The sequence below is a fragment of the Rhinopithecus roxellana genome, chromosome 1 (genome assembly GCF_007565055.1).
Source record: "Rhinopithecus roxellana isolate Shanxi Qingling chromosome 1, ASM756505v1, whole genome shotgun sequence".
NCBI classification, from domain to species: Eukaryota; Metazoa; Chordata; class Mammalia; order Primates; family Cercopithecidae; genus Rhinopithecus; species Rhinopithecus roxellana.
In genome coordinates, this window is record NC_044549.1 from 151,515,031 (window position 1) to 151,522,435 (window position 7,405).

Below are 7,405 nucleotides of genomic sequence, written 5' to 3' on the forward strand. Positions count from 1 at the left end.
GTATTCAAGGGTCATCCAGTGTAGTTTATGTTTCATTGAGATATACTGATAGACGATGGGATACAGCAAGCATTTTAAAGTACGTATGATATTCTAGACACTGCTGAGCTACAAAGATGAATCAAACAAAAGCTGTACCACAAGAAACTGTAAATATAAAGGAGGAATCAGACATGCACAAAAGTAATTCTAAGGCAAGTGCTTTCTTGCAAAGACATGGTAATAAAGAATTATCTCAGGAAGCAGCACATTTATGATGCCGACAAAATTTTAACAGCCATCCTGAAAAGGCACACTTGGCAGACAAATTAACATGTTAAAAAGACACCATCAATCTAAGCTTTTTTAAAACCATAAAATAAAGAACATTCTCCATGTTAGCATTGGCAAATGGATCCTTCCAGTTGAAGCTCAAATAGCATATGGAATTATCTAAAGCATTCAGTTTAAAATTAGCACTGAAACAGTCCTGAATACTCAAATAACCAGTCTCATCTGAGCTATGAAAGAGTAATTTAGCTGTGCCTGAGGGACAATATGTTTCATAAAACCCTTATCTTTTTTTAATGATATAAAGCAACTAGTCTGAAAGGGTTTTGCCTTCAAGGCCTCTTAAAGTCTGCAGCAAAATAACCTAAAATTACCATATCTTTTATTAAACATACCGTGCTGCTATAGTAAGACTGAGTTTCAATACAGTGTTTACAAAGATTGCCAAGTCTAAGAGCTGCTAACTACTCTATAAACTGGCTAATCTGATCTCTAAATGAGGACATTAAAAGGGGAATATAGAACTCTTTCAATAATGGAAATAATTCCTTATCTGACAAGTTTCCTGCCTTCCTGGGTTGCAGATTCTACACAGTGTAACACCTCTGTTTTCTCACAAGCCAAATTTAGCTCATTCTTTTAAGGTTCAGTTTAATCATCAACTTCTGAATGTCATCTTTGATTACTCCAGGAAAAGGAGAAATCTTCCTTTGAATCTCCCTAGCACTTTGTATTCCTCCATTTTTAATTAAATCACTACATTCCACACTTCATAGTTAGAATGTGTGTCACCTCATTCTATTGTATTTCAAGTTCTTTGACTCAAGTGTATGTCATATACACATTGGTAAATTGGTATCTTCAAGCATCTGATACCGTGCCTAATGAAGAATAAATGAAGAAATAATTAATTAAAGTAATATAGCAGCTACAAAAAGTCTATTAATGAGAACTGGGTTCGATTTAAAAGTTGAATTCATATAGTTTCATTTGAAAGCAAAATTTGTTCCTACTAAAAGGATAAAAGTATCTCTTGGAATTCCTAAAAACTTCTGTCCTTATATCGTGACTTCAGGAACACACAAAAACAGGTTTGAAAAAAAAAAAAGATGAAGGAAGAAAACAGTGAGGAAAAGAGAAGGTAAAAACTAAAACACAAAACACTGGTAGCCAGTGGGTGACAGAGCATGTTTTAATACATGCAAAGTGTCTCAGATGATTGACAATTACATTATAAACTTGGCAATGTGAATGCGTAACTTCTTTTATATAAATGCTCTGCTCTTACTGAATTATACATTCACGCAAGATCTGAACTAATAAAGCCACCTCTTTTTTGGGGGGAATATGTGGGGGAATTTCCTTGAACAGCATGACACTTATTTTTCTCTTTCACTAGAAAGATCAAGCATGTTTCTCAGTCAGATAGTAGGCAAAGGAAAAGACAGTGATTTAGATAGACTGAGCTGCACACATCTAAGAGGATGATAGAACTTAATTTAAAGTTCTCAGTGGCCAGAGAGGTGTGTCCCACAGCTACCCTTTCAGAGAAAGTGCTCTATGGAGCATAGTTGATTGACAGTCCCACTGCCACACCCCCGCATCCACCTAGATACAAACACGAAAGCCATGCCCCTCAGGTTTCCTCTAACCAATGACTGGGCACAGTGGTGGTAGTAGCTGGGCCATTTTTGCCCGAATAGTCAACTTTTGCTTGAGGATTCCATGCAGCCCAGCTGAGACAGTGCTGTGCCGAGGTTTGAGAGGCTAGGAGGGGCTCAAGCCTTCCTTTCCCTTTTGTTTCACTAGTGTCAGATCTGTGTCATTTTCTGAAGCCTCTAACTGCCTACTCCTGCTCCATTCCCCTTTTATGATTTGCAGGCATTTCCTTCAATCAAGCTGTCGAATTTCTAATTTCTTGTTTTGGTTCCTGCTTCTTAACAGACCTGAATTGAATGAAAAAGACATCCTTTTATATTTATTTGCCCCACAAATAGAGACTCAGATTTAAGCCATTCATGTGGTTATACTTCGGAGTTTTCCCAGGCCCCATGTTCTAACGTGTGATCCCCTGAAAGGGGCTTTCTTCTGTATAGTGTCTAGAGCACTGATATTCAAATACCATTTTGAGGGTTATTCTCAAGCATGATGTATCTTTCAAAAAACACATGGCTCAACCCAAGCTCATGAATTATTTACAAAGTATAAAAATTAAAAATCCACAAGAATGTATATTTTAACTTGCTTTTCTAGGTTAATTTGATAAATAACCATGTGTATGAGGTTCCTATTGCTGCATAACAAATTATCACCTACTTGATGGCTTATAAAAACACATTATCCTACAGTTTTTCTGGGTCAGGAATCCATGCACAACTTAACTGGTTTTTCTGCTCAGGGTCTCACAAGGATACACTCAGGGCATTAGCTGGGCTGCACTCGTGTCTGAAAGCTCAAACTGAGGAGACTGTGGTTCCAAAATCGTTCAGATTGTTGGCAGAATTTATTTCCACACAGTAGTCTACTGAGATACCCAACGTTTTGCTGACTGCCTGCTAGAGACCATGTTCAGGTCCTTAGTAGCTGCCCCCAGTTCCCTAACATGTACCTCTCTCCACAGGTCACAACATCAAGTCTACTTTATCAAGGCCATAAGAGAATCTATTTTTCTAGTTTGCTAAGATGGCACCTTATAAGACAAAACACAGTCACAGGGTGATATCCCATCACTTTTGCCACATATTATACAAAACAAGTTAGAAGCAGGTTATGGATCCCATCTGCAACCAAAGGGAGGGAATTACGTAAGGACTTGGATGATTGTGAACCATCTGAGAGCGTTTTGCTACACTGGGTTTGGGAACCATCAGCCTAAATGATGAGACCATTGTTTGTCTCAGAAAGTAGAACTAGCCAGACTTTGTTACATCGTGGTATTAAGAACTACGCGTCATCCTTCTCTTCAACTTTAAAGGTAGGGTGCTATTCTTCCAGATCTAAAGAGGACTATGAAGCATCTGAGTGATATTCAGACAACCTTACTTTTCACTATTTCTGTACCTGGTAAGAGTTTTCTTTATAGCTCAATGAGCAAACTAAAGGAGAACCTATTTCAGACCTCTAGATGTTTCTATAGCAGACGAGGACAGAAGTCAAAGGAAAACTCTTCCTCTGAACTGAATTCACTTAAAAATTCGTAAGAAAAGTTTAGAAGACAGTTAAGCCCAGTTGTGAATAACTTTGCTTCTCATGTATGATGAATTAGAATTTGAACACCTGATTCAACAATTACCAGTTGTGTGACTTTGAATTACTTAATTAATTTCTCTTACTCTTTCTTTCCTAGTCAGTAATTGGGATAAGAGAATCCATGTTAAGCAATAGTTATGAAGATTCAATTTGATAATGTGTAAAAAGACACAGCTCATTATTATAGATTAAATATTGGCTATTATACTTAAAAGTAATATTGATCATGATTATGGTCATGAGCAAATTCATGGGAGAAGTGACTGTGGGGAAAATAAAATGGAATAGTTTGGTATCAATTAAAACTGCAGGTAAGAAAGAATTTTGTCAAACAGGAGAAACAAGTAGTTAGATGGTAGTCTCAAAAAATCCAAAATGCAAAGGAAAAGAGTAAAATTTTAAAAATAAGAAAAATATAAATAATATATGACATAAGTATTTGCTTTATTAGTTTTTTCTTTTTTTTTTCCCCAGACAGGGTTTTGCCCTGTTGTCCAGGCTGGAATGCAGTGGCACAATCCGCTCACTGTAACCTGGAATTCCTGGGCTCAAGTAATCCTTCCAACTCAGGCTCCCAGTAGCTAGGACAACAGGTGTGTACCACCACACCTGGCTAATTTTTAAAATTTTTGTAGGATGAGACCTTCCAAAGATCTGAGATTACAGGCTTGAGCCACTGCACCCAGCCCTTATTAACTTAAAAAATAAAAAATTTAAAAAAGCACTTAGACTTCTTATTCACAACCTAAATATTAGAGACTATTAATGTAATATGTAAAATGTATTGAAGGAAAGAGGACATAACTCAAAATTTTATCTACTCAACCAAGTTATTGCTCTGAACGAGTTAAAAGAAATAATTTTGTGTATATGCAAGGTATAGAAAAACATACTGCTTAGGTTTATTATTCCTGAAAGAATATTCAAATATGACCCAGATAAGTGAGATGTGGTTTCAAATAAATAAGCAAAAAGGTGTGAAAAATAAAGAGAAGGGAAAGGCTTTTGTGTTTAATGAACTAGGTGAAAGAATAGAGATATGTCTAAACAAATGCTGAAAATGTCATCACCATAGGTGAAGCAATTAGATTATACATATAGACTTATTTTTCTTTTTAATTCTAGGAATTAGAACCTTAGATTTTTTACTAATTTAAGTCAATTGATTTGTGAAACAAATAGTCTCCCTGATATTATAAAAAGGTATCATACTTATTTTTCCGATTAAACAGTTAGGTAATCCTTAGTTGAAGTGTATGCTGAACAAATCTTTACCTATATATAAATATATATAATATGTATATATAAACGGGCATAAGAAGAAATAAGCATAGCAAATAAGAAACTATATGGGGCTGAATCTTATTCTATGAAAAGTCATTTTTAAATTTTGTACTACAAAAAACATAATTTGTTTATGTGGCTTAAAACAGCATAACATTGTAAGGTTTAAAATGAAAGCAGAAACAAATATATCAAAGAAAACAAACAAGTAACAGTGATTATTAATATAAACATAAAATTCAAAGGAGAAAACAAACAAAATGACATAAAATTTTATTTTATGGTAAAGAAACAATCATTAAAAAAAAACCGTAATAAGCTTTGATATAACCAATAAGATGGTATCAGAACAAAGAGAGATATACTCAAAGAATCACTTTTAAAATAACTGCATTTGGCACCATGAAAATTTTTTTAAATAATAAAATGGGAATTTATTCAGAGTATATTTTCTAATTTAAATTGAATAGTACTTGGCTAATTTAAATTAAATAAAATTACATAATAATTTAAAAAATACTTTCAACTGCTTGAATATTCAAAAGTGTTCTCTTACATAAATATTGGATCCCGGTGGAATTTCAACATACTGTAAGTCAATATTTAATATTAAAGACAAACAGAATAAAGTTAATTGAATTTGAAAGATAAATTCATAAGCCTGAATGTTTTTCTTCTTTAAAAATAGAGAAGAAATGTTAGATAAGCTTAATAAATCAAATAAAATAATTAAGCTGAAAAATGCAGTATTCAAAAGATGTAGATTATATTTTTAAAAAGTAAACAATATTAGAAAATACCTAGAAGACTCAGTCAAGAAAAGTAGAAATGAACTTTTTCAAGAAAAAGAATGGAACTCTAGGAATATGGTGGACTTGTGTAAATATATACTACACAAGAAATTAATGTTAATGACAATTTTTTACAAAAGTAATGGCTTTCAAAAATGTAAATTATTAAAGAAAAAGAAAAGATGAATTTACTTTAAAATAATTAAAAATGACAATGGAAATTTTACCAATGAATGTGGAGAAGATGATTTATCTTAGGTAATATTTCAGCTAAGAGTTAATGAAAGTAGTGTGACCCTGTAATTATTAGATTACAATTGAGAAGTAATATTCAGTATTTTTAAATGTTTACCAAGACTACATAACGACCTTAAAATGTTTATAGAGTCAAGTAAAAAAAGTTGAATAAAAGATTTCAAAACTCATATTCTTATGCTAACCTGGAAAATTCAGAAGTTTATCATAAACCTTAAAGATTAAAAATAATGACCAAATGTTACCAGCAACTACACTTGCATGATAGAATTATCAGCAGGTTTGTAAGAAAATCTTTTAAAGTATTTTCTCAATATTCTTTGGTACATTTGTTATAGGTATTATTCTAAGTCTAATGCCTACAGTATTAAAAGCAAAAACAAAACAAAACACCACATTCTTCCAGCTTTTCTTCTAATAAGGGAGATAAACACGTATGTATGCATGTGTGTCTTGAGGCACTGACTGTTTAGACTAACGGAGGCAAGATGGTGCACTTCCGGGTTCTTCTTCACCAACTTTTCCCTTCCCGCGTGCGCGAAAATGCAGCCAGCGCCCAGGGAGGGTGCAGACCAACCGGGCATGCGCCAGGTGACGTCAATCGGAAGAGACCAAGATTTACCTGGTCGCACCTGCGGAACGCCCCCACCCCCCCACACGCCCGTGCCCCGCCTATTGCCCTCCCACTCCTAGAAAAGCTGCTCCGGAGGGACGCCACGCACGGCCTTCCTCAGTCCTCCACTCCTGTCGGGATGTCGGGACTGCAGGAACTCTGTCCGAGAGCCCCACCGGGGGACTCTGTCAGCCTTCTTTGCCGGAGGCTGACAGACCTCTTCCCCACACCTTAGGTGACCAAAATAAACTTGCAGTTTTGCTCCTACACTTGCCTACTCGCTGGTTCTTTTATGCCCGCTCTGGTGGTCTTAGAAAAACAAATCACTGACAAACGCTATGATGAAAAACAAAGCTGGGATACAAAGCGATGGGAAGGTGCCACAATAGACACATTGCAGGGATTTGGTCAGGGTGGTGGGAGTCATTGTAAAATAAATACAAACCTTCTTGGAAGGCTGGAAGGTTTTTGTGAAAGCCTCAGAATAGAGTTATGGCTGAAGGCAGCCTAATCTTCTTTGAGCTACAACAAGGGTAATTAACACAGGAATGTAGAGGAGTCTGTCTAAATAGCTTGTTTACTCATGTGGTTCTAAGACTGACCTTTGACCATTAGCGGGCACATGATTGCTCTCTCCTCCAGGGTCAGCAACAGTAATTACCTTCTAGTAGCGTTTCCTTGAGACCTCTGTCATTTAATGTGTGCTGAATAAATACCAGCAGGGCCAGGGCGTCGAGGCTGCTGCTGCAACTCTTTACAGCACCTTCCTTAGTGTGTGTAAGTGGCCCGGACCCACAGCTGGACGGATAAGCAGAGTATCTGTGTCAGTGTATGTTATTCATCCGTCATTGGGTTAGGGTCTGTGGGTGACCCATGAAACACATTTTCTCTGACGTTTTGAAATTTAAGCAGAGAATTTGAATAAAGAAAAAGGTTGAGTTAT